Genomic DNA, 27,172 nt, shown 5'->3' on the forward strand with positions numbered 1-27,172 from the left:
TGTCCACATGGATACCAAATTTCAAGGCAATCGCATCATTCCCTGATGTTAGGGGATGTTTTGAAAATCGGGCACTCCAGTATGTCAGGGATTAAAGTTGCAATGCAGACAGCTCATTGGGGCCAGTTCAAAGGAAATCCCAACATGCCATGAGATAACCCTAAATCTTCCACCCTCAAAAAGAGAACGCCGGGCACAAGTTGCAGAAGAGAGTGGCTCTGCCTGCTGCTTGTCCTGCTTCTGTTGCCGAGCAGCCAGCCAAGGAGTTGCCCATTTGATTTTCACAGCAGGAGAGGCAGCCTGCTTACTGGTGCCAGCCTGAGCCTTGCTGCTTTCAGCATGCCTGCTCCCTCTTCTCATGATGACTAATAAAATATTAATACTACTAATAATATGTATAAGATACTACTAAGAATATGTATAAGAATATAATATGTTTAAATGTAGGGAAATGCGACAAGAAGTGTGTGTGTACGCTTTCCACAAAATGCTCAATCTGTGGCTGTTGCACTTCACAAAAGCAGTGCACACAGCACATTCACAGTCCAAGTTACACAGAGAAGAAAAAGAGAATAACATTTTTTTGGTATTTTTTGGTGGTTTTTTGGATATAGATAGAAGGAAACACAATCAGGATTTAAGAGAGGGGAGGGGGAAAAGAACCAACCAAACACTACAACTAATATGTATAAGAAGAATAAAATATTAATACTATGTATGAGAATATACTAATATATATACTACTAAGAATATGTAAAATAATATAATAATATGTTTAAGAATATTACTAATAAATGTAGGGAAATGGGACAAGAAGTGTGTGTATGTGCTTTCAAAAGAAAGCTTTCACAAAAGCAGAAGGAACACAGTCAGGCTTTAGCGAAGGGGGGGGGGACAACCAACCAACCAAACAAACACACACTCCAAAATTTAAAAGTAAAGTTTATATTAAATCAAAGTAAGGGAAAAACACAGGGCAAACTAAGCTAAAAGTCAGAAAGAAGCAAACAAACACACACACACACGCGCGCGCCAAGCTAAATCCTAATCTATCTCCCAAGTCCAAACACAGCAGCAGCACTAACTAAGTCCTCTCTCCACGAACGCCAACCCCACAAAGAGACACAAAGCAGAAAGCTCTCAGGGTGGCTCTGCCTTAGTCCCCCCTCCAACGCTGGGATTGGAGGATGATGCTTCATGAGGTGATCAATTCTCATCAGGATTGGGAGTTGAATGTGCCTGTCATCGCTTCAAAAAAAAAAAAAAAACCGTTTGTTGACCCGATTTTTAAAAAATTCTAGCACGCGACCCGCATGACATAGAGAGGTGAGAGTAGTCTCAAAACGACCCCCATCCACGACTCTCTGTGCACAAGAATTTCCAGAACGATAGCTTCAAAAACAACCCAGTTATCCGCGATTATTTCCCGCAATGCAATCCTATGGCGAAATGTTTTCAAGATGGTGATCGGAGCGCTCCGCCTGAACTAGGAGCTCCGAAAAATGGCCGCTTCTCTTCGCCTTGCTTCTAGGGGTCTGCGGTCCGCTTCTACTCCGCCTCTGGGTAAGGCGGAGCAGGCCAATCTGCTACAGCTTCTCCGCTCCTAATCGGAGCGGAGCACATGCCTAGTGACATCTATATTCACTCAGCCAATTGCGAGAGTACATGCAAATAGGAGAGGAGGCAGAGGTAGCGGATTGGCCTACTGTTGGTGATGTCACAATGATCAGCAAGACTGGTTTTGAGGAGGCCTATTTCTTCGATTTTAAGACAAACCTTTGTCCCCATAGAGAACATAGTTACATAACAACGCTCGCGTATTCGAACGCAACGCTGTGTCAAAATTTCAAAGCAATTGGTGAAGAACTTTCAGAGATATAAAAGCATGTTTTTACAGTGAGGAGGTTACTGGAAACTCCTGGCAGTTACCTTTCTTCAGAACGTGTAACTGTCACAGGTGTGACATCTATATTCACTCAGCCAATTGCGAGAGTACATGCAAATAGGAGAGGAGGAAGAGGCAGCGGATTGGCCTACTGGTTGGTGATGTCACAATGATCAGCAGGACTGGTTTTGAGGAGGCCTATTTCTTCAATTTTAAGACAAACCTTTGACTCCATAGAGAACATAGTTACATAACAACGCTCGCGTATTCGAATGCAACGCTGTGTCAAAATTTCAAAGCAATTGGTGAAGAACTTTCGGAGATATAACGACAGTAACGAACGGTCTTTTTCATTTTTATTTATATAGATTATTATTATTATTATTACTAGCTGTACCCTGCCACGCGTTGCTGTGGCTCAGTCTGGTTAAATTGAAAAGAAAGAAAAGACAAAGCGGATGTTTCTAATATGTTTAATTTCACAATGCTTGTGGATATACAATATTTTTAGTTGTTCCATTGTCTGTGTAGATATAGAGATTGTCTGGTTTGCCGACTCTAGAACACGCAACATATAATTGTCCATGTGAGAAGCAATCCGTGTCTAGATCTAAACCGCACAATTCTAAAGATTGGCCCTGAGCTTTGTTGATGGTGATTGCAAACGCCAATCGAATTGGGAATTGCAAGCTCTTAAATTGAAATGGCATATCTGTTGGAATCATAGGAATGCGAGGAATTGAGGACATCTTCACCTTTGAAAGGTCCTGTCAAGATTGATCTCTGACTATAACAATTGCCACTTCGTCTATAGTTGGAGCATTGAATCTTCGCACATGTTCTTCAGCAGGCGTTTTGTCAGCATGAATAACAATCTTGTGTGTATCAGATGGCATCATGTCAATTGCTGTTTTGAACAAATGTACTAAATTGTTTTTTTCGTGAAGTAGCTGTTGCAGTTTTGAAACGATGGACCTTTTTATGCCGGTATAAATTCCGCAGCGTGCATTCAATTCATCATTGCCATCACCAGTGAAATACATTTGTAGGAATTTATGTTGACTATCTTGAAACGGAAGGAAGGAGCTGGCTTTATGATAAATTTGTCCTTTGACTTTGAAAGTTGGCATAAATGGAGCTGTGATGATTTCTGCACTGAACGACGTCATTTGGAAGCATGAGTAGTATTTCCTGATGTTAGATAGGAAATGCTTTGATTCTGCGGTATATCCGGCAAGCAAAGTTTGTAATGGCTCTGGTGGTTCTCCAAGTTGAGGCAGTTTAATTTTTCCAGCAGCGCAACACATTCCTTTTGTTTCTCCATTAAATTTAAGAGCCTTGCAATAAGGACACACTTCAGTCATTGTGCCGATGAGAACATGCCGCCTCAAATTATAATCATCAGCTGGGTTGTACCGGAATGCAAGGCGATTGTAATCGTGTGATTGTTTACCACGGAGTCATGTTTGACGCTGATGTGCTGTTTCTCGTTGATGTCTTTCAGCCGCTCTCAGCCTGTCACGTTCATTTTGTTGAGAACAAAGCAGATCTGAAGCTGTAGAACGCGATTGCCGTGCTCGCAACCGTGCATCCTCAAGTCTGGCTGAACGTTGCTTGGCTGGTTCCTTGTCACGTATTTGAGGCATTCTTTTTCTTTTTTTCTTGTTTTCTGATACCCGTTCTTCCTCAGTCTGATTTGCAATTTCTCGTTGCAGTATTTCCGCTCCGCGAGTACGATGACCTAAGTGTGATCTTCTGCGAGGCATTATTTGGATGAAGTAAAGCAAATTGTTTGGTTTTTAAAAAAGGATGTTTTTACGGTGAGGAGGTTAGTGGAAACTCCTGGCAGTTACCTTTCTTCAGAACGTGTAACTGTCACAGGTGTGACATCTATATTCACTCAGCCAATTGTGAGAGAACATGCAAATAAGAGAGAAGGCAGAGGCTGCGGATTGGCCTACTGGTTGGCGATGTCACAATGATCAGCAGGACTGGTTTTGAGGAGGTCTATTTCTTCGATTTTAAGACAAACCTTTGACCCCATAAAGAACATAGTTACATGCTCGCGTATTCGAATGCAACGTTGTGTCAAAATTTCAAAGCAATCCGTGAAGAACTTTTGGAGATATAACGTCTGTTTCGAACGGACATTTACATTTTTATTTATATAGATTATTATTATTAGTAGTATCCTGCCTTTTGCCCAATACTGGGCCTCAAGGTGGCCAAAGGAAATGTGGGGCTGCCCTTAAAGCTGCTCTGGAAGGTGGAACTAGTTCAAAATGCAGCAGCTCGGCTGTTGTTGGTAGCTACCCCTTTCCAGCATGCAACTCCTTTGCTGAGGGAACTGCACTGGCTGCCTATTTGCTACAGGGCCTTGTTTAAGTTTCTAGTACTAGTGTACAAAGCCCTAAACAACTTGGGACCAGGATACCCGAAAGAGCACCTTCTCCCTTACCAACCTGCCTGGTCAATGAGGCCATCTGAGGGCATATTTCTGGAGGTTCCACATGGACTATGGTCCCGTTGGAGTCCACCAGTAGAAGACCCTTCAGTGTAGTGGACCCCTTCCTATGGAATTCCCTGCCTTTGGAGGTCAAGTAGGTGCCAATGTTGTATTGCTTCTGGTGCCTCCTGAAAACCTTGTTGTTTCAGGAAGCTTTCCCTGAATAATTGGCCATGGTTTTATCAGAACTTTGTACTTTTAAAAGTGATTTTTTTAATATGGTGTTTTTATTCTGTTTTTATTCTTTTATTCTATTTGTTGTTTGCCACTCCATAATCTTTAGATGGGTGTGTGTGTATTGATATATAAATATTGTAAATAAATAAATAAATAAAAAGGGGAAGAGTTGTAGTCAAAATCATCTGGAGGGAGCCAACTTCGAGAAGGCTGCTTTAAACTGTATAGAATTAAAAACAGCTTTGGGGATGCTGATGAATGGGCAATCTTGTGGTGCTACTTGCGCTTATAATTATACTGTTCTCTGGATAATTCACTGGGAACACAAATTGCCAGTGCACCTACATGACATATCCTTTGTGCACCACCAATTTTGTTCTAAGGTAGGAGGTAATAATCACAACAGAAGGAACTTTCTTGCTTTATTCATCACAAGGGCACCATGTTGGGGAAGGCTGCTTAATAAGTGCAGGCTGGCACTTATCCATTGGTCTGTATCAACTGCTTACACTCTTCTCCATAACAACCGTGTGTGTGTGTGTGTGTGTGTGTGTGTGTGTGTGTGTGTGTGTGTATATATATATATATATATATATATATATATATATTTACAACATAGAATTTATAGAATTTCTCCCTCAACAACCCAGAATTCCCAATTCAGACATCACACTAAACAACTTTTATCCAAAGCAGACAGAAGCAGCAGGGTGCAACATTTTAAAAAATCTCCCCCAACCTCTCAGATTAGGGCTATGATCAATCAATCAATCAATCAAAGACACACCAGCTGATCAGGCTGGGTTGCTTGCAAATGACAAGGAAAACAGGAACCCTCAAGAAAGTTAGTCAAGCAGGATGGACATATCAAGCATGTAGAAAATCTTCCAGAAAACAGTTGTCCATTTTAGAGACAGGCAATAAAACACTTAAATCTAAAAGATAGGTAGGGAGTAGTTGTTTTAAGTCTGAGAGATGATAACATACACAGCCTTCTCTCTCTCTCTTCCTCAATTCCAAATAGTGGATACATGCAACAGGAATATTGTGTTACAAGTTTATTAATTGTAAACCTCCAAGAGGGATTCTATCTATCTATCTATCTATCTATCTATCTATCTATCTATCTATCTATCTCCTGAGGGTCAGTCCTGTTGGTCTGTTGCAGCAAAAACAACAGGGTCCCATGGCACCTTAAAGATGAACAAATTTATTATGGTATAAGATTTCATAGACGAGACCATGTAATCCATGGAAGTTTATGCCATAATAAATTTGTTCATCTTTGAGATGCTTTGAGACATTTTGTTGTTTTTATTTTTATCTTACCTATTCCTCAAGGAATTGAGAGCAACGAAAACCCTCCATTTAATTTAGGAATGAACTTTTAAATTGACCTTACTGTTACAAGATGGGGGATACTTGACTCAGCAATACTGCAAGGGAGAAGGATCTTGGAAGAAGATCAGAAGCTGAATATGACCCAACAGTGTGATGTGGCTGCAAAAAAAGCAAATGCTCTGTTGGGCTGCATTAATAGATTCCAAATCACACAACGTACTGGTTCCCCACTAATGGGGGCACACCCTAAGGGAAGGTGCTGTGCATACCTATGGGAGAGCCCACTACCTCCCTAGGTAATTGGTTCCATTGTCGTACTGCTCTTACAGCCAGAGATTTTTTCATGATGTCCAATTGGAATCAGGCTTTCTGTAACTTGAGCCCATTATTCTGTGTCCTGCACTCTGGGATGAGCAAGAAGAGATCTTGGCCCTCCTCTGTGTGACAGCCTTTCAAGTACTTGAAGAGTGCTTGAAAAAAAATTAAAATTGAACTGGAAGACAGTTAATGTTTGGTATTTGCACTTCTCAGGATTTGATGATGCCATTTTCCTCACTCCCAAAGGGATATAAAAATGTGCACACAAAAAATGTATGCATTAGTGAAAATGCATAATGCCACTTTATATGAAGGAAAACCCCTTCTAAGAATGCATATATTAGGCAAACTTCCATACAAGGGATTTGTCCATTCCTAATTCCAGACCTATAAAACCCACCCCCTCTGGAAACATTTGCTTTACTTACTTGCTTATTGCTAGTGACTTTCTCCAATGTCCCCAGATGAAACAGAAACTTCAACTTGGTGTAACAGTGATGCTAAGATCCTTTGCTAATAAATCTGGTGCCAATAGCAGCTTCACTTCTGAGTGAAATAGCAGCTTTGGTGCATTGTGCCATGATTCAGAGCCCTCCTCCCATTGCTCCCATTTTATAAATATCAGCACAAATGTGAATTGTAAGCCCCCTGTCTAGTGATGACATTTTAGAGGGGAGGGAAGGAGGATGGAGAGCTCATGTGCTAGCTTCTCCAGTCTCTCCGCTTCACTACCGACTGAAACACTTTCTTTTCCCCCTCTCCAAAATGTTCCTAACCTCAGAGATGAAACAGCATGGTTCTTTCTACACTGGCTGCAAGGGTGTGAGTGTTGGATTTCTGACTCCTCCTTCTGAGGTCAGAGTGCTGTCTCTGAGTGTTGTTGGTGGGGAGACTCTGATGCTGTCTAGGGGCCATGGGATTGTTTCCTTTGTGTAATGTGTAGAACCGACCCACCTAATCTAGGGGGATTCTCTCTGATGCAAAGAATCATCCCACCCTCAGTATTTCCCACTCCTTTCAAATGCAGGAGAAGCAGACCAGTGCTTCACTTTGTCAGGTTGATAAGAGAAACATAGAAGAACTTTACCTGAAAGTATTTGAATGACTACCTAATTTGAATGATTCTTTAGCACCAGATATTGGCCCCAAATCTCTGTCTTTATTTTTCCTTTCCTGACACCTAAGTTCTGCTCCCTGGGAAGCAAGCACACATGTTTAATATTCTACTTTGGCAGAATGTGCATATTTTAAAACTCTGCTGCAGTGTTCATCAAAAATTAGAAAAAGTTGCTGGCCTACACAAGCCATACTTTTGGTCTCCGTGGTCTCTCTTAGAGTATTGAAGAGGTTGTGGTATGAGGACCCTTGGGTAAAAACAAAAACTGCCAAAGGATATGCCAAAGCTGCAGTTTTGAATTAAAAATGGCAATTCAATGAAAAACACATGGCATTCACATTTAGTTCTCAAAGATGTGATGGGGGACTTATAACAATATGCAACATCAAGTTGATTACAAATGCTTGGATCTTTCAAATAAAAGAAATAAACTGAGTGGAGGGATTTAAAGATGCATAAAAAGAATTTTCATCAGAAGCAATGGATTGAATTCAGACTTGTTGTAAACCCATCGAAATTAATCATACTAAAGAAAATCATACTCTAAGGTGCAATCCGTGCATGTTTAGATAGAAAAAAGGCCTACAATTCCCAGCATGCCACAGTCAGCATGGCTAGCTGGAGAGAGTTGTAGGAATTTTTCTGTGTAAATATGCATAGAATTGTGCCCTAAGTCTGGATTCAATTCAATACAATATAAACAGTGGTTAGCTACTGGCAGACTATGGGACAAATTCAACTGTCAGATGATTGTCAATAGTCCCACTGTATCACATCCACATTCTCAAAAACTCTGAAAGCCTTGTGTACCTATTGTATAGCTGAGTGTTGCTAAAAGGACTTCCTGTATTCCACAAAAAGGAAGGCAGAGCTGCAAAAAATACATTGCTGTCTGGGAGCTTCCAAAACGTTCTCCCTTTCAACTATCCATAGGGTTGGACTCGATGGCCTTATAGGCCCCTTCCAACACTACTATTCTATGATCATTTACCTCCTGCAATCTCTTCATTTCATGGCTGGTTGCAGCAGAGGCAGCTCATGTGTTTCTGCAGCTTCCCTTTTCACCCTAAAAGAGGTGTGATCTAGTGCTGTGTACGGATCCCTTGATTCGGTTTGGACCCCGATTCGGACCTTCCGAACGGGGCCCAATTCAGTTTGGGTCAATTTGGACCTCCCCCAACCTGCCTTGGATCTGAACCCAAAGCGAGATTCGGACCTCCAAATCGATATTCAGATGATTAATTTCCCCCATTGGGATAAATGAACACATAGAATTTTTATTTAGAATCATAGAATCATAGAATAGCAGAGTTGGAAGGGGCCTACAAGGCCATCGAGTCCAACCCCCTACTCAATGCAGGAATCCACCCTAAAGCATCCCTGACAGATGCTTGTCCAGCTGCCTCTTGAAGGCCTCTAGTGTGGGAGAGCCCACAACCTCCCTAGGTCACTGGTTCCATTGTCATACTGCTCTAACAGTCAGGACGTTTCTCCTGATGTCCACCTGGAATCTGGCTCCCTGTCACTTGAGCCCATTATTCTGTGTCCTGCACTCTGGGAGGATCGAGAAGAGATCCTAGCCCACCTCTGTGTGACAACCTTTCAAGTATTTGAAGAGTGCTATCATGTCTCCCCTCAATCTTCTCTTCTCCAGACTAAACATGCCCAGTTCTTTCAGTCTCTCTTCATAGGGCTTTGTTTCCAGAGCCCTGATCATCCTGGTTGCCCTCCTCTGAACACGCTCCAGCTTGTCTGCGTCCTTCTTGAATTGTGGAGCCCAGAACTGGACGCAATACTCTAGATGATTCCTAACCAGGGCCGAATAGAGAGGAACCAGTACCTCACGTGATTTGGAAGCTATAGTTCTATTAATGCAGCCCAAAATAGCATTGGCCTTTCTTGCAGCCCTATCGCACTGTTGGCTCATATTCAGCTTGCGATCTACAACAATTCCAAGATCCTTCTCGTTTGTAGTATTGCTGAGCCAAGTATCCCCCATCTTGTAACTGTGCCTTTGGTTTCTATTTCCTAAATGTAGAACTTGGCATTTATCCCTATTAAATTTCATCCTGTTGTTTTCAGCCCAGCACTCCAGCCTATCAAGATCACTTTGAAGTTTGTTTCTGTCTTCCAGGGTATTAGCTATCCCACCCAATTTTGTGTCATCTGCAAATTTGATAAGCATTCCTTGCACCTCCTCATCCAAATCATTAATAAAAATGTTGAAGAGCACTGGGCCCAGGACTGAGCCCTGCGGTACCCCACTCGTTGCCTATCCCCAGTTTGAGAAGGTTCCATTGATAAGTACTCTTTGAGTTCGATTCTGTAGCCAACTGTGAATCCGCCTAATAGTTGTTCCATCTAGCCCACTTTTAGCTAGTTTGTTAATCAGAATGTCATGTGTGGCGGAACCCGAAACCACGGGTTCCTGTGTGGTTCGCTGAGTGGTGGTCAAAGACTCTCAAGACACAATTTCTCTCTCCTTAGAAGGTTTATTACGAGCAGCGCTGCAAGGTGGCAGTCTGAGGAAACTGCCCAATAATTTCAGGAAATGTCAACATATTTATAGAGTCAGTTCCCCTTAGATACCATGGCAGAACTTTCTCACCAATCATAATACAGTTCTGAAAATGCAACAACCAATAAGAAGCTAAGCATTTAGGCATGTACAGGGTATGAGTGCTTCTCTGACTAGAAGATATCACAGTTACAGAAAAACAGAAAAACATCTCTATCTCTTATTTTCTTGGTTATCTTTCCTTGCAGGCATCCTCCACCCTCTGACTGCCGGGGTGGACAACGCCTATGTTGTCACATAGTTTCTGCATCAACTTAACTCTAAAAGCAAAAGCAATTGCAGCATTAAAAACAAGGTTTAAAGGAACAGGAAGCCATGAACTTTATGAACTATAGCTAAGGATGATAGGCCATTTTCTCATACCTATGGGCATAGCAAAAGAACCAGCTAAAATTCCACGACAGATTCCCTCCTGATGGTCGTTGCTTTGCCCATAGCCATAAAACCATTCTCTATTAAAGCTCTAATCTTCACTCTTTTGTTCTTTGCTTAATAATGCAACTGAATACCTTTTTTTTTTTTTACCTGCTCAAGTCATGGGATGCTTTTGAGACTCTTTTTTGGATTGCAATGCAAGGCAGGGCTTGTATAATAAGAAATAACACACACTCAAATTTCATTTTTACAATTCAGAGAACTATAGAGGTTAAAAACACACAAAGTAGTTGTAACGGCGTTGTCTTAATATCTTCTCTTCACTGAATGTCTCTTAGAGCATCCAGATTTCGTTGGAGGGTTATTATGCCTCGTTAACTCTGAAACTCTTGACTTGAGGTTAAAAGGACAGCTGATCTTGCTGACTGACCAGATGTCGTTCCGTGGAGGGGAGTTCCTGCTCTTCAGCCTCAACTCGCTCTCTCCACTGGACACTTGGTCGCTTAGCATGTACAGGGGGCTCTCTTGGCTTCCTCCTGACAGCTTCTTTCATCCTTTAACATCTCAATCAGGTCTGAGTAACTTTCTAGTGCAACTGGATCATCTGGATCATCCGTCTGGCATCCTGGATTTAGCTTTTTCACAGGGGCTGCATGTATCCAGGTGTGTGTGGTCAGCAACACAATACAAGGCCCGTCCTAAGTAGGAGCCAACGAATTGGGCTTTTTATGGACTTTTATGAACACTGCATCTCTTGGTTGGAAATGATGACATGGAACATCAGCTGGAATCAGTTGCTTGTTTCTCATTTTTCTTTGGAGTTGAACTAATAGTCTGTGTAAGTGTAGAACATAACAGATTATTTCCTCACTGCTCTCAGTGAGGGGAAAAATGGTTTTGGCAGAGACAGTCCAACAGCCATAAGCTTCCCAAATACAATCTTATGTTGTGTGAGTCTATGTTTTCTGTTGGGGCTGTTTCTCAAGTTCATTAACACCAAAGGAATTTCACTTAATTCGTAGTATAGTCTGAATCTACCCTTAAAGGTACGCTAAACCTGGGCACCACTTCTCTTAGTAAGCATTTAATTGTGGATTTTTCTGTTGCATATTATACAGGAAAACTTTCTACCCATCTACTGAAAATGCACACAACAGTCAAACAGTATTTAAATCTTATTGCGTTAGTAAATTCAATAAAGTCAATCTGCAATATTGAAATGGACTATAAACTCACGGGTGTGTGCAGATAGTTTAAGTATGTTAGTGTCTTAACTAAATCTCAAGATGCAATTAGCTGCAAAACCACTTTGCAGCTAAAGGGCTATTTGCTATAGGCCCTCCTGCGGCTGTCATAAAGCCTCTATATTCTTAGATTTGCTCAACTGCATGACAGATTACAAAACAATATTGTATGAATATTTATTGACAAACCTTTTGCTAGGTTCTGGTTAAAGCAATTAATTCTGCGGCTTGTGCACTTCGTGGCAGAGCGAAACTTTCTAATGTGGTATACACTTCCCCTTTTTGTTTTATTTTATCAGTACTTGAGAAATTACTGCATATCTGGCTACTAGCTCTCCTCAGCTGTTTCTGTTTATCAGTAAACAGAACTATATCTGGAGCTGGCAATGTAACATCAGTCAAATTCTTGAATTACCACTTCACAATCATTTAAGGTAGTGCACTGTTTAAGGGTAATTGCTGGTAGTATCTGCTCGTATCGAGTCAATCTCTGATTCGATAGAAATTGTGTAGATTTGGTTATCAACAAGGCTGCGACGGTGGAACTCTAACCCACAATTTTTTCTTAATTTCAAATCAACTGCTTTTTCTTTAGGTCTTCTTAGTTGCAATACTGCGTCTATGCACTGTTTAGCCAAACTTCTTAAGGTAGGATTTGAGTCTGGAGCTGTTCTATTTGCAAGGTTAGCAACTTGGTTTCTAATTTTTCTTTTCCTAGTTTTCTTTCTTGGATGTCATCCCAGTATTGGGTGGCGGCCCGTAGAATTTCCTCGGGCGTGGCCTCCCGATACCCGATGACTGCAGTCCTAATTTTACCTGAAATTTCACTGATAAGCCCATTTAGAAGCAAATCAGTTATTTGCCAGGCATTTTGTGGATCGCTTGGGTCTAGATTAGAATGCTTTCTAATAGCACACTCCAGACGTGCTTGATAAGCTCTGGGGCTTTCATCTTTAAGTTGTTTTGTGTCTCGAATGGCAGTCATATTTATGCGTTTGCCACAAATTTGTCGAATTGCTTGCCACAATGTTTCTCTTTCTTGTCTCATTCGCTGGAGGTCTGCGTCTGTCAAACCTATTTCTCCTGCTTGGGGATTTGCTGGCCAGGCTGTAAGGGCTTGGTTATTAGGGTTTCTGGCCGCAACTAAAATTCTATCAAAATCATGTTTAGGTATGACCATTCTCAGCAGATCTTCAAGATCTAACGCTGTAGGGTTATATAATGTTGCCAAATTTTGAAGCTCTTCAATAAATCTCTCAGGGTCTTCTCTAAGGGCTGGCAACCTCTGTTTGAAATTCCAAATATCAGAGGAACTCCAGGGCTGGTAAGCTCTAATTGGAGCTTGGTTTGGATCAGCAAAATTTGGATAAGTACGCACAGGGAGAAATTTACTGGGAGTGCTTCTAATGTCTTCTAAAGGTCCTAAATGTGCAAACAGTGCTTGGTCATTCTGGGGCTGCAGCAAAGGGGCTGAGGCTATCTGGCTGGCTGACAGTCCCAACTTCTGTTTAAGCAGATTCAAGCTATTTTTCTGACTGGCTATTACACTCTCTACTTGCAATCTTGATCTTTGATCATCCCAAAGAAACCAGTAATCCATCTGGGAGGGCTGTTTTCTTTCTAAATAATGCCTCAAGTGCGTGAGTCTTTCGGGTTCAAATGTCCCTACTACAGGCCACTGCAATGAGGGTAGATCTTTAGTAAAACATGGCCACTTGTCTTGACACAGAGTCACTAATCTTTTTAAATTCAACCTAGATGGCATACGATCTTTGTAGATCTTACACATTTTCTTTAACGGGGTTTTTTCTGATTCTGGGCTGCCTGTTTTTGACCCGGAGCTTCCCATTATCTCTTTTGCTCCACAGTCTGAGGTTACTTACAAAAAAAACCACAGCAGCTATTTCTTCTGTTCTTATCTATGCACACCGTTTCTCGTTATCACACTCAAGCACGTGAAGAGCTTTCGTACGTGGCAACTTCTGGGTTTTTGGGCACAAGCACAACAGGGGTTTTCACAACAGGGCTTATAACAGGGTGTCTGTGCTTTTCTCACCCCCCTAACGGCACTGTCCCTTTGCAAGGTGGTCCACTCATTCAGGGCAACTCATTCAGACATGTCACATTACACATAACACAGGTATGGCTTATATAGGAGTCCTGTTATTTCTCAGGCTCATAATAGGGATTGGGGTAGGAAGGAAGACAAACAAACAGACATAAATGTTCCTGTTTGGAACGTGTGTCTCTACTGTTAAGGTTTCTTTATCTGAGCTCTTTCAGCTGATTATTTCTTGTTCCCTTTTTTTCTTTTTCTCTTTCTCCTCCTGTTTCCTCTTTTTCTATTTTTTTTTATTATTATTATTTTCTTGGCCGGACTGGGTCTTCTACCCAGGCTGGGGCGCGACCCCAGACTTTCCTGGTGCCTCCTTAGAGGGCTTACCCACACCGGGTCCTTCCTGGTGCCTCCTTAGAGGGCTTACCCAAACCGGGTCCACTGTGGACCACAATGACTTTTAGGAGCAATCTATGCTCCGCCAGTTTAGCGTCAATGCGCTTTTTAGGACCCTTATCAGAGGAACTCCTGCTTGCCTAGGTCTTAGAGCAATTTTTTCCCTTTTTTTTTTTTCCCCCTTAATTTATTTTTAGGTCTGACCACAAATCTTTTTAAGCTGCCTCACTTCCAGGAGGTCTTATCAACGCGCGTTCCCAAAGTATGTGACTTGCTTATCAGCTTATCATTCATCCGCAGCTGGACCTGCCGTACAACGTCATAGCGGTCACGGCCCGGTGGGGCTAGCACTATGAGTGACGGGTTTTCCCAGTGCCATTCACCATTGACACATTCAAGCAAGTCTCACTCCCCAACCTATCTCTGGATCCCAAGTTTTCCCTGCTTTTTTTTTTTTTTCTTCTTCTTCTAATGAAAGAGAATGCCTTAAAACAGGCGTCACTGACTTTACATGACACTTACCGCTAGAAAACTCCAGCCACAGGGAGAGTTGACCAAGGAAAGCCCTCCTGTTGTAGGATTTTAATGTGGTTCCTACTCACCTGATCTGTGCGCACGTTGGAGGATTTCCTGTGTCAGGTCTCCATGAGCAGAGGCTCTCCAGTGTACCACTCATCCGTCCTCGTCGCCAAATTGTGGCGGAACCCGAAACCACGGGTTCCTGTGTGGTTCGCTGAGTGGTGGTCAAAGACTCTCAAGACACAATTTCTCTCTCCTTAGAAGGTTTATTACGAGCAGCGCTGCAAGGTGGCAGTCTGAGGAAACTGCCCAATAATTTCAGGAAATGTCAACATATTTATAGAGTCAGTTCCCCTTAGATACCATGGCAGAACTTTCTCACCAATCATAATACAGTTCTGAAAATGCAACAACCAATAAGAAGCTAAGCATTTAGGCATGTACAGAGTATGAGTGCTTCTCTGACTAGAAGATATCACAGTTACAGAAAAACAGAAAAACATCTCTATCTCTTATTTTCTTGGTTATCTTTCCTTGCAGGCATCCTCCACCCTCTGACTGCCGGGGTGGACAACGCCTATGTTGTCACATAGTTTCTGCATCAACTTAACTCTAAAAGCAAAAGCAATTGCAGCATTAAAAACAAGGTTTAAAGGAACAGGAAGCCATGAACTTTATGAACTATAGCTAAGGATGATAGGCCATTTTCTCATACCTATGGGCATAGCAAAAGAACCAGCTAAAATTCCGCGACACATGTGGTACTTTGTCAAAAGCTTTGCTGAAGTCAAGATATATGACATCCACAGCATTTCCACGGTCCACAAGGGAGGTTATCCGATCAAAAAATGAGATCAAATTAGTCTGACTGGATTTGTTCCTGACAAATCCATGTTGGCTTCTAGTGATCACAGCATTGATTTCAAGGTGTTTACAGATTGACTTCTTTATAATCTACTCCAGAATTTTCCCAGGGATGGATGTCAGACTGACTGGTCTATAGTTCCCAGGTTCCTCCTTTTTGCCCTTTTTGAAGATAGGGACGTCAGCCCTCCTCCAGTCGTCCGGCACCTCACCCGTGTTCCATGATTTTGCAAAGATAATAGACAAAGGTTCTGAGAGTTTTTCCGCTAGCTCCTTCATTACTCTAGGATGCAGTTCATCGGGCCCTGGAGATTTGAACTCATTCAAGGAAATTAGGTGTTCTTTGACCATTTGTTTATCAATCTCAAACTGTAATCCTGCACCCTCAACTTCTGCTTCACTTTTTCCAGGGGGGGTCATAGACCTGCTTTTGGGAGAAGACTGAGGCAAAGTAGGAATTGATCACTTCAGCCTTTTCTTTGTCATCTGTTATCAATTTGCCATTCTCATTAAGCAGTTGAACCACCATTTCTTTCCTTTGTCTTTTACTACTCACATATCTGAAGAAAACCTTTTTATTGCTTTTAGCATCCCTCGCTAATCTCAGCTCATTCTGAGCTTTAGCCTTCCTGACGCCATTTCGGCACTTCTGCTCCACCTGTCTGTACTCTTCTTTTGTAGCCTGGCATTCCTTCCACTTCCTATACGTATCCTTTTTTGTTTTCAGGTCATCTCTAAGCTTTTGTGGAGCCACATTGGTTTCCTCTGTTGTCTTCTATCTTTTCTCCTTGTTGGAATTGTTTGTAACTGTGCCTTTAAAATTTCCTTTTTTAAATACTCCCACTCATCCTGCACTCCTTTTCTCATTAGGCTCATTTGCCATGGGACCTTACTTATCACATGCTCTCGATGGGGCTTCCAGTCTGATCCACCTGTATTTTTGTGCTAAGATCGGTGATTTTAACATATAGTGCAACTCCATTTCCCTTTCTATTTCTTCTGTTCTTTTTGAACAAGTTATATCCTTCATTTGCTATATTCCAGTCATGGGAGTCATCCCACCAAGTTTCAGTTATACCTATCAAGTCGTATTTGCCTTCATTTAATAAGAGTTCAAGTTTGTTCTGTTTGTTTCCCATGCTCTGGGCATTAGTATATAGACATCGAAGATCATGTGTTTTATAGTCTGGCTTTGTTCCTACATTGTTGCAGACACTATTTTGGGGCACTATTGGAGCTGTTCTCTGTACTGTGGTGCATTGGCCTTCATCCACTGTTGCCTCGAGGTTTACGTCTCCCACCCCCGTAAGATTCAGTTTAAAGCCCTCCTGATAAAGTTCTTCATGCTGTGGCCGAACACATTCTTTCCAGCCCTTGTGAGGTGCAACCCATCCCTTGCCAGCAGTCCATGTTCCAAGTAGCATAGCCCATGGATCAAGAATCCAAAACTCTCATGTCACCACCACCTTTGTAGCCAGTCGTTCATCCGGAGTATTTTTCTTTCCCTTTCTAATCCTCTTCCAAGAACCGGGAGGATGGATGAGAAAACTACCTGGGCCCCAAAGTTCTTCAGTTTCCTTCCCAGAGCTTCAAAGTCTGAAATGATTTCTTCGTAGCTCTGCTTGGCGACATCATTTGTTTCCACATGGATGAGAAGAAAGGGGTATGTGTCCATGGACTTTATGAGCTTCGGTAACCCTTCAGTCACATCTCTAATCTGTGCTCCAGGGAGGCAGCACACCTGGCGAGTCCATGAGCAACTCCTATCTTTTCAAGATAGAAACATGAAACTTTGTGAGCTTAGATGGCATTGTGCTTGTCCTGTGTGGAAATTTTCAGACACATCTGTGCAGTGGTTTGGACGCAATGAATTTTTTTAAAATGTGATTTTTCAAGCAATCCAAAGTGCTATAACTATCTCATTTTTCAAGATACACACATGAAAGTTGGAGAACGTACAGGTGGCCTGGTGTGAGCCATCTGTGAAAAAAATTAAACACATTTGTGCAGTGGTTCTCCTGCAATCAACTCTTTAAAATATGATTTTTCAAAGGAACGGTTTAAGCAGCCAGACTCTCTTAGCGAAGAGAGAAGCTGTGTATTCAGAAGATCACGCTATCCGTTCAAATGAAAATCTCCCCGTCAGTGTCCTTTTGTGTTTTACAGTTAGACTAACACAGCCTCATCATCTGGCTACCCCACAATGTTGGCACACAGGTGGGCACAGAGGGCAGGCAGGCAGGCAGAGGAGGCAGGCAGCGAGGTGCTATCGCATTGCATGAGTATGCAATAGATCCATGGGTAAGACCCACAAGATCTGGCTACCCCACAATGCTGGCAGACAGGTGGGCACAGAGATGCTGTAGCATCCCCTTAATAGCACGGTAGGAAGACTATCCCTTTGGTTTCCTTCCTTCAGAGTTGATTTTCTGAACTGTGCACAAAGCCAATCATAAGTAATAATAAGAATATGATGGAAAATGATAAGCTAAGTGCAAATATAACCTTCTCATCTTTCATGAGAAAAACTGGACAGTTTTGAACCTTACAAGACAGATGGACTGTAGGTACACATATGTTCCAAATTATTACTGGCACAGAGGTGCAATGGAATATCTGCACTGCCGTCCACTGTGAAATTAAAATATGGTTTCTGAAGACAAAGCAGTCAAACAGCCATTCTAAGCCAAGAGCCATTTGCAAAGCAGGTGTGCATTCCAGTATTCAAGAAGATTTCACACTATCCATTCAAATGCAAATCTCCCCTTCAGTGTTCTTTTGTGTTGTAAAGGTAGCCTAACACAGCCTCAGGGTCTTCCCATTCAGATACCAAGTAGCAGTCAACGACTGTAAGTTAGGGAGTAGGTAGCCCAGTCAATAATACATACATAATGTGGCTGTAAGCAGAAATGCAATATTGGACAACGCTGGAAGTGTTGCGCAAAGTCAGCCACACAGAAGCAGTTAGCAGCAGTCAGTGATGATGATTGCACAAGTCAGTAAGCCCAAGATTGCCTCAATTTTCAAACATGCAGCCAAAAATGCAAACCAACCCAGCAAGGTGGGCACAGTGGTTCCAAAACCATAGACAGACAGAGATGCTCTGGCATCCCCTTAATAGCACATTTGGAAGACTATCCCTTTGGGTTTCTTCCTTCAGAGTTGAGTTACTGAACTGTGTAAGCGCAGCCAGTATTAAATAATAATAATACAAATTATAATAATTATGAAAATAATATTAATAATAAAAATAACAGCAATAATAATAATAATAATGAGGCTGCCTGACTTAAATAAAGAGAAAAGCCTGCCAAACTAAGGTGGAGTGGAATGAAAGGGATGTGTGCCTGTCACTCCCCCGAGGGCTTGAGGGTAGGGGTATCCCAGCAGGGGCAGATTTGCTTTAAGAAAGACCAGCTGTTCTGTGTCCAAGCAGGAGTGGTGGACATGTTGGCTCCCATGGAGAACACCCTCTCACTTGGGACACTGGTCGGTGGGCAGCTGAGATGATCCCTGGCCACCTGAGCCAGGTTGGGCCAAATCTGGCTGCGGGATGCCTAGTAGGCCAGGGGGGTCGATGGAGCAGTCCTCCATGGTCTCCACCAGTTGTTGCAGTGTCATCCTGTCAGGTGGGTTGGGTGCCTCTCCCTCCCCCAACCACTCCCTGCAACGCCTTCACCCAAAACCCCTGGCCTTTGCTCCTGCTGGGAGTGCTGCTGCTGCTGTGGGGACTGCTGCCACGGGAAGGTGCAGGGACCGCTTATCAAATTTGCAGATAACACCAAATTGGATGGGATAGCTAATACCCTGGAAGACAGAAACAAACTTCAAAGTGATCTTGATAGGCTGGAGTGCTGGGCTGAAAACAACAGAATGAAATTTAATAGGGATAAATGCCAAGTTCTACATTTAGGAAATAGAAACCAAAGGCACAGTTACAAGATGGGGGATACTTGGCTCAGCAATACTACAAACGAGAAGGATCTTGGAATTGTTGTAGATCGCAAGCTGAATATGAGCCAACAGTGCGATAGGGCTGCAAGAAAGGCCAATGCTATTTTGGGCTGCATTAATAGAACTATAGCTTCCAAATCACATGAGGTACTGGTTCCTCTCTATTTGGCCCTGGTTAGGCCTCATCTAGAGTATTGCATCCAGTTCTTGGCTCCACAATTCAAGAAGGATGCAGACAAGCTGGAGCGTGTTCAGAGGGCAACCAGGATGATCCGGGGTCTGGAAACAGCCCTATGAAGTGAGACTGAAAGAACTGGGCATGTTTAGCCTGGAGAAGAGAAGATTGAGGGGAGACATGATAGCACTCTTCAAATACTTAAAAGGTTGTCACACAGAGGAGGGCCAGGATCTCTTCTCGATCCTCCCAGAGTGCAGGACATGGAATAACGGGCTCAAGTTAAAGGAAGCCAGATTCCAGCTGGACATCAGGAAAAACTTCCTGACTGTTAGAGCAGTACGACAATGGAATCAGTTGCCTGGTGAGGTTGTGGGCTCTCCCACACTAGAGGCCTTCAAGAGGCAGCTGGACAACCATCTGTCAGGGATGCTTTAGGGTGGATTCCTGCATTGAGTAGGGGGTTGGACTCGATGGCCTTGTAGGCCCCTTCCAACTCTGCTATTCTATGATTCTATGATTCTATGAAATTGGAGAAACAGGTGCGTCTGCCTTCTTCTTCTCCTGCTTCTGTTGAGGAGCAGCCAGCCAAGGACTTGCCCGTTTGATTTTCACAGCAGGAGAGGCTGCCTGCTTACTGTTGCTAGCCTTGCCTTGCCTTGACCACCACAAGCCTGCTTCCCATTCTCAGCTCAGCTCCTCTGCCCAGCTGCTGCCGCCACTGCTCAGCCCAGGTGCCCAGACCAGCAGGATCCAGAGGACCATGGCCCCTTTAAATGGGGAGCACCTGCCCCAGGCTTGCCGAGGGAGGGAGGGAAAAGACAGCGAATGCCTCTGTTTGCAGCCGGCATGGCATGGCACACCAAACAGGGTATGTCTCTTTATTAGCGTTTTGGTGCTTTTGAAACATTTCAATTCACCGTTAAAAGGACTCTTCTTAAATGGTATTAATACATGTGTGGATTGAGGAGGGTCTTGTTGGCAGCACAGCTCGGGACAACCCGGGCTGATGGACTGCCTCTCCCGGCATGGAGTAAAGGAACCTCTTGTGCAAGCACTGAGTCATTACTGACTCTTGGAGGGATGCCAGCTTTCGCTGATGTTTTCTTGGCAGGCCTTATAGTGGGGTGGTTTGCCGTTGCCTTCCCCAGCCATTATTACCTTTCCCCCAGCTAACTAACCCAACTAACTTTCCTCTCCTGGCATGACCCTACCAAAATATACTACACTCATCAACTAAGGCCCTCCTCAGAGGTTTGCAAAAAATTGAGTTTTTTTTTTTAAAAAAATTGAAGTTAGGATACTGCTGTGATTGACCTGCTTTTTAAGGACATGCGTTCTCTTGCAGCAGCATTTTGGCCCCGTCGGGCACTCCTTGGAGAGGGGCTTGCCGCTTCCATTAACCCCTCCCCCTCCCTCCCCGACCCTATTGGACTCCGTGAGACTTACTTCTGAGTAGGCATGCACGAGATTGGGGAGGGAACCTGTTGATTATGAACTTGTTACTGTTTTGAATTTTATTGTTATTATCTTCCTTAGTGGATCATTGAAAACCGCTATTCTGAATAATGATTTTTATAGGGTAGGGTAAGGGGCACTGGGCATGATTTTGTGGAACCAAGGGGCTGATTACCTGAAAAAGTTTGGGAACCACTGTTCTAGTCCAACATTCTGTGCACACAGTGGCCAACCAGCTGCCTGCAGAACTCCACAAGCAGGACATGTGCAAAAGCATCCTCCCACCCATGTTCTCCTGCTGCTAATGGTGGTGAAATGTAAATAAATTCTAATACTTCTAAGTTACAGCTACCTAGATTCAGATTAAATATAAGGAAAACCTTCAGGACGGTAAGATCTGCACAACAGTGGAACAGTGTACCTACGAAGGTTATGGGGTCTCCATCTTTATAAGTTTTATAGGAAGAAGCTGGACAGCCACCCCTCATGGATGGTTTAATCAGCTTTCCTGCATATTACAGAGGTTTGGAGTAGATGATCCTTGTGGTCCTTTCCAACTCCACAATTCTATAATTCTATGATTTGCATGAATGTGTTTGCTGAATTCAGACAGTCTGAAACCCAAGCAGAAATGGGCAGTCTTTAAGTCTCAAAATAACATACATTGCTCTAGTTCTGCTAAGAGCTGCAAGAGGAGGGAGGGAGTGTGGTTCAATAACTTACAGGTCCACCTTCTAATCCTAGAGCACATTTTTACCATGGTCTTCCATTACTGTGCTTTGTGAGAGGGCAAGGATGGGGCTATGAGATGTTCAATCTTCCAGTGCCAGCAAACTTAACTATGAAAAATCCTTAAAGTGGATTTCAAGCATCTTAATTCCCTACCCCTGCTCCTATTCTGAAAAATCACAGGTTTTTTGTCTGGAGAACACCTTTAATGACCTGTGCATTTTCATACAAATTTACCCAAATACCATGGGGGTTTGAAGGGAAAGGAAACCAAACCATTTCCTCCCCTAAATTGGAGAACTCTCCTTCCACATGAACTATTGTGCCTATAATTTTGAACCTTTGCTGGTTTCTTACTTAGGGACATCTCTAGGCTATCTGTAATTTTCAGAAAAATGGTCCACAAGCAGCATAGGGAGATAAGTATGTCCTCTTTTGGAGACCCTCAGAATGTCAAGGCTACCCTCACACAAAAGCTCCTGCAGCTATCATTCTGTAATTTGGAAGACATGCTCTCTGATGGAGCAATGAATCCTGAAATTTTATCCAATTCTTCCAAGGAATAAAAATGTTATTTGCAGTTCCTTTTAATAGAAAATCAAAATGCAAAGGCAGATAACACACACACAAAACCCTGTTCCTATTTTTCTGAGATTGGGCAGGTATAATCCCCTCCTAAGAGACTACTGTGCCTTCAATTATCATCCAATTCTGGCCAAGAGAAAAAAGGTACAGGTTCTTTTTTCATTTCCAGTGATAGTCAACAGGAAGCATAAAGATTCAGTTCTCTGAACCTTGACTCTGGTTTGATACTGAGCTGAAATGGACATTCTCCAAATTGGTCCGAACAGAAGCAGGATGTTTTCCAAACTGCTGAATCGGGGTCTGAGTTGAAGGGGGTGGGGGTGAGTCAGAGCATACGTCTAATCAATATCTATCTATCTATCTATCTATCTCTTATTTATTTATTTATTTTATTACATTTATATACCGCCCCATAGCCGAAGCTCTTTGGCCGGTTTACAAAAGTTAAAAACAAGGAACATTGAAAACAGATATACAAAAATTTAAAACTATCAAAAGCAGGAACACAATATCTATTTAAAAACAATAGTGATTTAAACAACTATTCTATCTATCTGTCTGTCTGTCTAATCCATCTATCAAAACACATACACACCCACACCCACACCCACACACCATATATGACACCCCCTCTCCCCAATTCAGATGCAAATTTGTGTTACAGGCCTGTGGCCCAGATCTTTTAAGAACCTAGCAGGACCCCTGATGGACAAACAACTTTGCTGCTGTTGCAAGGCAAACTTCAGCATCCCTGCATGTAAGGGAAAAAGGCTAGCAAGATTGCAGCAGCATGTAGAGTGGTCAGGTAGTCCAGTGCTCTTCAACATTTTTATTAATACTTTGGATGAAGAAGTGCAGGGAATGCTTAGCAAATTTGCATCCTTGCTGCGATGGCAGAGGATTTTCTATTTTGGTAATAGACACTTATGTAAATCAACAGACATGATAGCACTCTTCAAGTACTAGAAAGGTTGTCACACAGAGGAGGGCCAGGATCTCTTCTTGATCCTCTTCTCGATGCAGGACATGGAATAATGAGCTCAAGTTAAAGGAAGCCAGATTCTGTCTGGACATCAGGAAAAACTTTCTTACTGTTAGAGCAGTACGGCAATGGAACCAATTGCCTAGGGAGGTCATGGGCTCTCCCACACGAGGCATTCAAGAGGCAGCTGGACAACCATCTGTCAGGGATGCTTTAGAGTGGATTCCTGCATTGAGCAGGGGGTTGGACTAGATCGCCTTATAGGACCCTTCCAACTCTACTGTTCTATGATTCTATTATTCAATTAACTCTTTCTCCCATGGATTTACTCTTGGGGAAAATCAGCAACTGCTATCCTGGAGTCACATGGGAGATCTTCCTTCTGGAGCCTGAGGTTGAACTCCAGTCAGAACAAAGGACTCTGCTGTGTCTGCTTTTTTGGCCCCACCCCATCAACATGATGATTGGCTCAGCAGTCCCCTCATGGGAAAGAGATGCTGCTGCTGAAGTTGTGCAGCCACTCCTCACCAGCCTTTCTCCCTTCGCTACTGGCCTGCTCGCATTCCCATTAGGATGGGGAGTCAGCATGGTCTGAACTAGTATAAGGTAATGTCCTATGTTAAAAGGATAAGGGAACCTTGTTGGTGACCCGAATGTCTTTGGGGTAGGGAGTTGTCCGGTTACACATCGCCTTTGGTGTAATACTCACTGCTCACATTCTCTGGCACACAGCTATGCCCCCTGAGAAATGGCAAGGGGGTAGATCATAGAATAATAGAATAGTATTTATTAATTAATTAATTTATAAATTACATTTCAATACCACCCAATAGCCAGAGCTCTCTGGGCAGTTCACAAAAATTAAAAACAAAGTATAAAACAACAGTATAAAACCGTAATATAAAATACAATATAAAAGCTGAACCAGATAAAAACAGCAGCAATGCAAAATTACAAATTTAAAACACCAAGTTAAAATTTATTCATAGACTGTTAAAATGCTGGGAGAATAAAAAGGTCTTCACCTGGCGTCTAAAAGCATATAATGTAGGTGCCAAGCGATCCTCCTTAGGGAGCTCATTCCACAGCCGGGGTGCCACAGCAGAGAAGGTCCTCCTCCTGGTAGCCACCTGCCTAGTAGAATTGGAAGGGGTCTATAAGGCCATCAAGTCCAACCCCCTGCTCAATGCAGGAATCCAGTTTAAACCATACCTGACAGTTGGTGGTCCAGCTGCCTCTTGAAGGCCTCTAGTGTGGGAGAGCCCAAAACCTCTCTAGGTAATTGGTTCCATTGTCATACTGCTCTAAATTTCATTCTGTTGTTTTCAGCCCAGCACTCCAGCCTATCAAGACCACTTTGAAGTTTGTTTCTGTCTTCCAGGGTATTAGCTATCCCACCCAATTTTGTGTCATCTGCAAATTTGATAAGCATTCCTTGCACCTCCTCATCCAAATCATTAATAAAAATGTTGAAGAGCACTGGGCCCAGGACTGAGCCCTGCGGTACCCCACTTCTTTACTGAATAATACTCTGGTGAGTGAAATGGGATTTGTAAGAAGCCTAGCTGACCCTTGTCTTTATACAAAGGGAAAAGGTAAAGCCTACAAGGCTATTTTGATTTATGTGGATGACTTGATAATATCTTGTTCTAGTGACGCTGAAATCAACAAAATAGCTGAGCAGCTGAGTAGCAGGTACAATTTAAAATCCCTAGGTGTTGTAAAGAATTATCTAGGAGTTGAAATTAACAGGGCAGAAGATGGAAGTTTTTTGCTAAGTCAAAAGCAAAAAATTCTGAGTTTGCTGGAACAGTGTGGAATGTCTGAATGCAAACCAGCAAAAAGCCCTATGGAACTGGAAGCCCTAAAGAATCTACAAGGAGAGGACTTTAGTGATCCAGGCTTGTATCATTCAGTGGTGGGAATGTTGATGTATTTAGTGAACTGGTCAAGGCCAGATTTGTCTGCTTCTGTCAACATTTTAAGCAGTTTTGTTGCTAAACCAACTGTGCCTGCTTGGCAAGCAGTGAAAAGGATTTTAAGGTATTTGAAAGAGACCTTAAATCATAGCTTGAAGTTATCTGCCGATGCAGATAAGGAACTGTTATGCTATGTGGATTCAGACTGGGGTGGCTGTGTCGAGGACCGCAAATCCACGTCTGGATACGTTTTGACATTTGGAAAGGCACCGATATGCTGGAAGTCCAGGAAGCAAGCGTTTGTTTCTATATTGTCTTGCGAGGCTGAGTATGGTGCGCTATCTGAACTGTGTGGAGAAGTTACTTGGCTAATTCAATTAATAAAGGACTTTAAGGCCCCGGTAGAGAAGCCAATAACTGTTTACTGTGATTCACAAGCATGCATAGGCTTGGCCAACACAGAAATGTTCAAATCCAAATCCAAACACATAGCTATAAAGTATCAAAACGTGAAGTAACATATAGCAAGTGGAAGTTTAAAGTTAGTTTATTGTGAGACTAAAGAAAACCTTGCTGACATGTTCACAAAGCCACTAGGTCCCACCAAACACAGGGCAGTTTGTGAAACTTTAGGTTTCAGGGAGGACAAATGTATATAACTGTACAATGTGTTGTTAAATCCTGTGTAAACATAAGAAGGGGTGTTGGATCCTGGAATGGATCCTGGTTATATTTCCAGGGATTTACTAATTGCTGAGGAGCTGGAGGAATCAGAAGACTCAGCAGAAAACTTAAAGGTCAACGTTGCACCTGGACATTGATGTCATGATTGAATAATTGGTGACTTGATTGTTTCAATTAAGGGATTGCAAGCAGTTGCGTAATTGTACAGTTAGCCTATAAAAGGATTGTATTCCCATGTACATGTATCAGAGATCATTGTATCGCTGTATCACTCCATGTATCAGAGCTGTTTGACTGACCGTATGTAAGTATTTGTATTTGTGATTGCCATAACTAAATTATATTTTATATGCCAGTAAAGGTTTCTTTAAACCTTCTGAAAGTCTCTGTCTTAATCTGTATCTGTGCTGACTGTGCTGGAAACCGCTGCAAAAACTCTGTTATAAGATTATTGGCCAGAAGCCCAGTCTGGCAATAACTAAAATAAGGTTGTAAATATTAGACCAACATATCCCAATAGGTTATGGGCCCAGGTCTCAAAAAAACAACGAGCAAGCAGAGTGGTTACAGCAAGAACAGTAGGACTGAAGGATTAAGCCGTGGTTGATTAAATTCCTGAGCGTCTTTGTTGAAAGTCGTAGGAACAGGCAGCCGGAAAGCTATTTCGGATAGCTGGTGTCTGAAAAATCACACGGAGAGAACTGGCAAGAGTGGTTTTGAATTTAAGGGGGCACTGAGGAAGCTGAAACTGTATAGCTGGTCAGGCCCTAAAAGAAATTAAACCACTGAAGGGGTTGTATATCAGAAACAACCTGTTAAATTGAAAGTATGGCATTAAACGTTGGGAACACTGTCCCTATGGAATTACTTACAGACGAAAATTACATGTCATGGTCATTCAAGTTAGAAATGAGCCTGAGAAATCTTGATCTGTGGGAGGTTGTAACAGATGCCCCAGCAGAAGATTTGAATGCAGCAGATTTACAGGAGTGGAGACGTCGCGCTGACCGGGCAAAAGCCCACATTGTTTTGTCCATGAGAAATGACCAACTGTCTTATATAAGCAGAGAAGACACAGTTGATGTTATCTGGGCTAAACTTAGAGCTGTATATATCAGGGATACCGCTGGAGCTAGAATAAGCTTAACCAGAAAGCTCTACCGCACACTGATGAAAGAGGGAGAAGATGTAAAAGCCCATTTGCAGAAATTAAGAGACTGTTTTGAAAGTCTAAATGCAGCAGGCTTACCTCTCAGTGACGAAATGAAAACGTATGTGGTTTTATCGAGCTTGCCACAGTCCTGGGACGT

General features: G+C 42.6%; 1 long non-coding RNA gene across 1 annotated transcript; it reads right to left on the bottom strand.

Moving 5' to 3' along the window:
• Positions 1–11,095: 11,095 nt before the first annotated feature.
• Positions 11,096–15,264, bottom strand: LOC134398592 (uncharacterized). The gene is made up of 2 exons (XR_010025442.1): positions 14,516–15,264; positions 11,096–11,131 (listed from the first exon to the last, which is right to left on the bottom strand). It is a non-coding gene; the product is annotated as an uncharacterized LOC134398592 (long non-coding RNA).
• Between the last annotated feature and the right edge of the window lie 11,908 nt (positions 15,265–27,172).

Source organism: Elgaria multicarinata, chromosome 5 (genome assembly GCF_023053635.1).
Source record: "Elgaria multicarinata webbii isolate HBS135686 ecotype San Diego chromosome 5, rElgMul1.1.pri, whole genome shotgun sequence".
Lineage (NCBI taxonomy): Eukaryota > Metazoa > Chordata > Lepidosauria > Squamata > Anguidae > Elgaria > Elgaria multicarinata.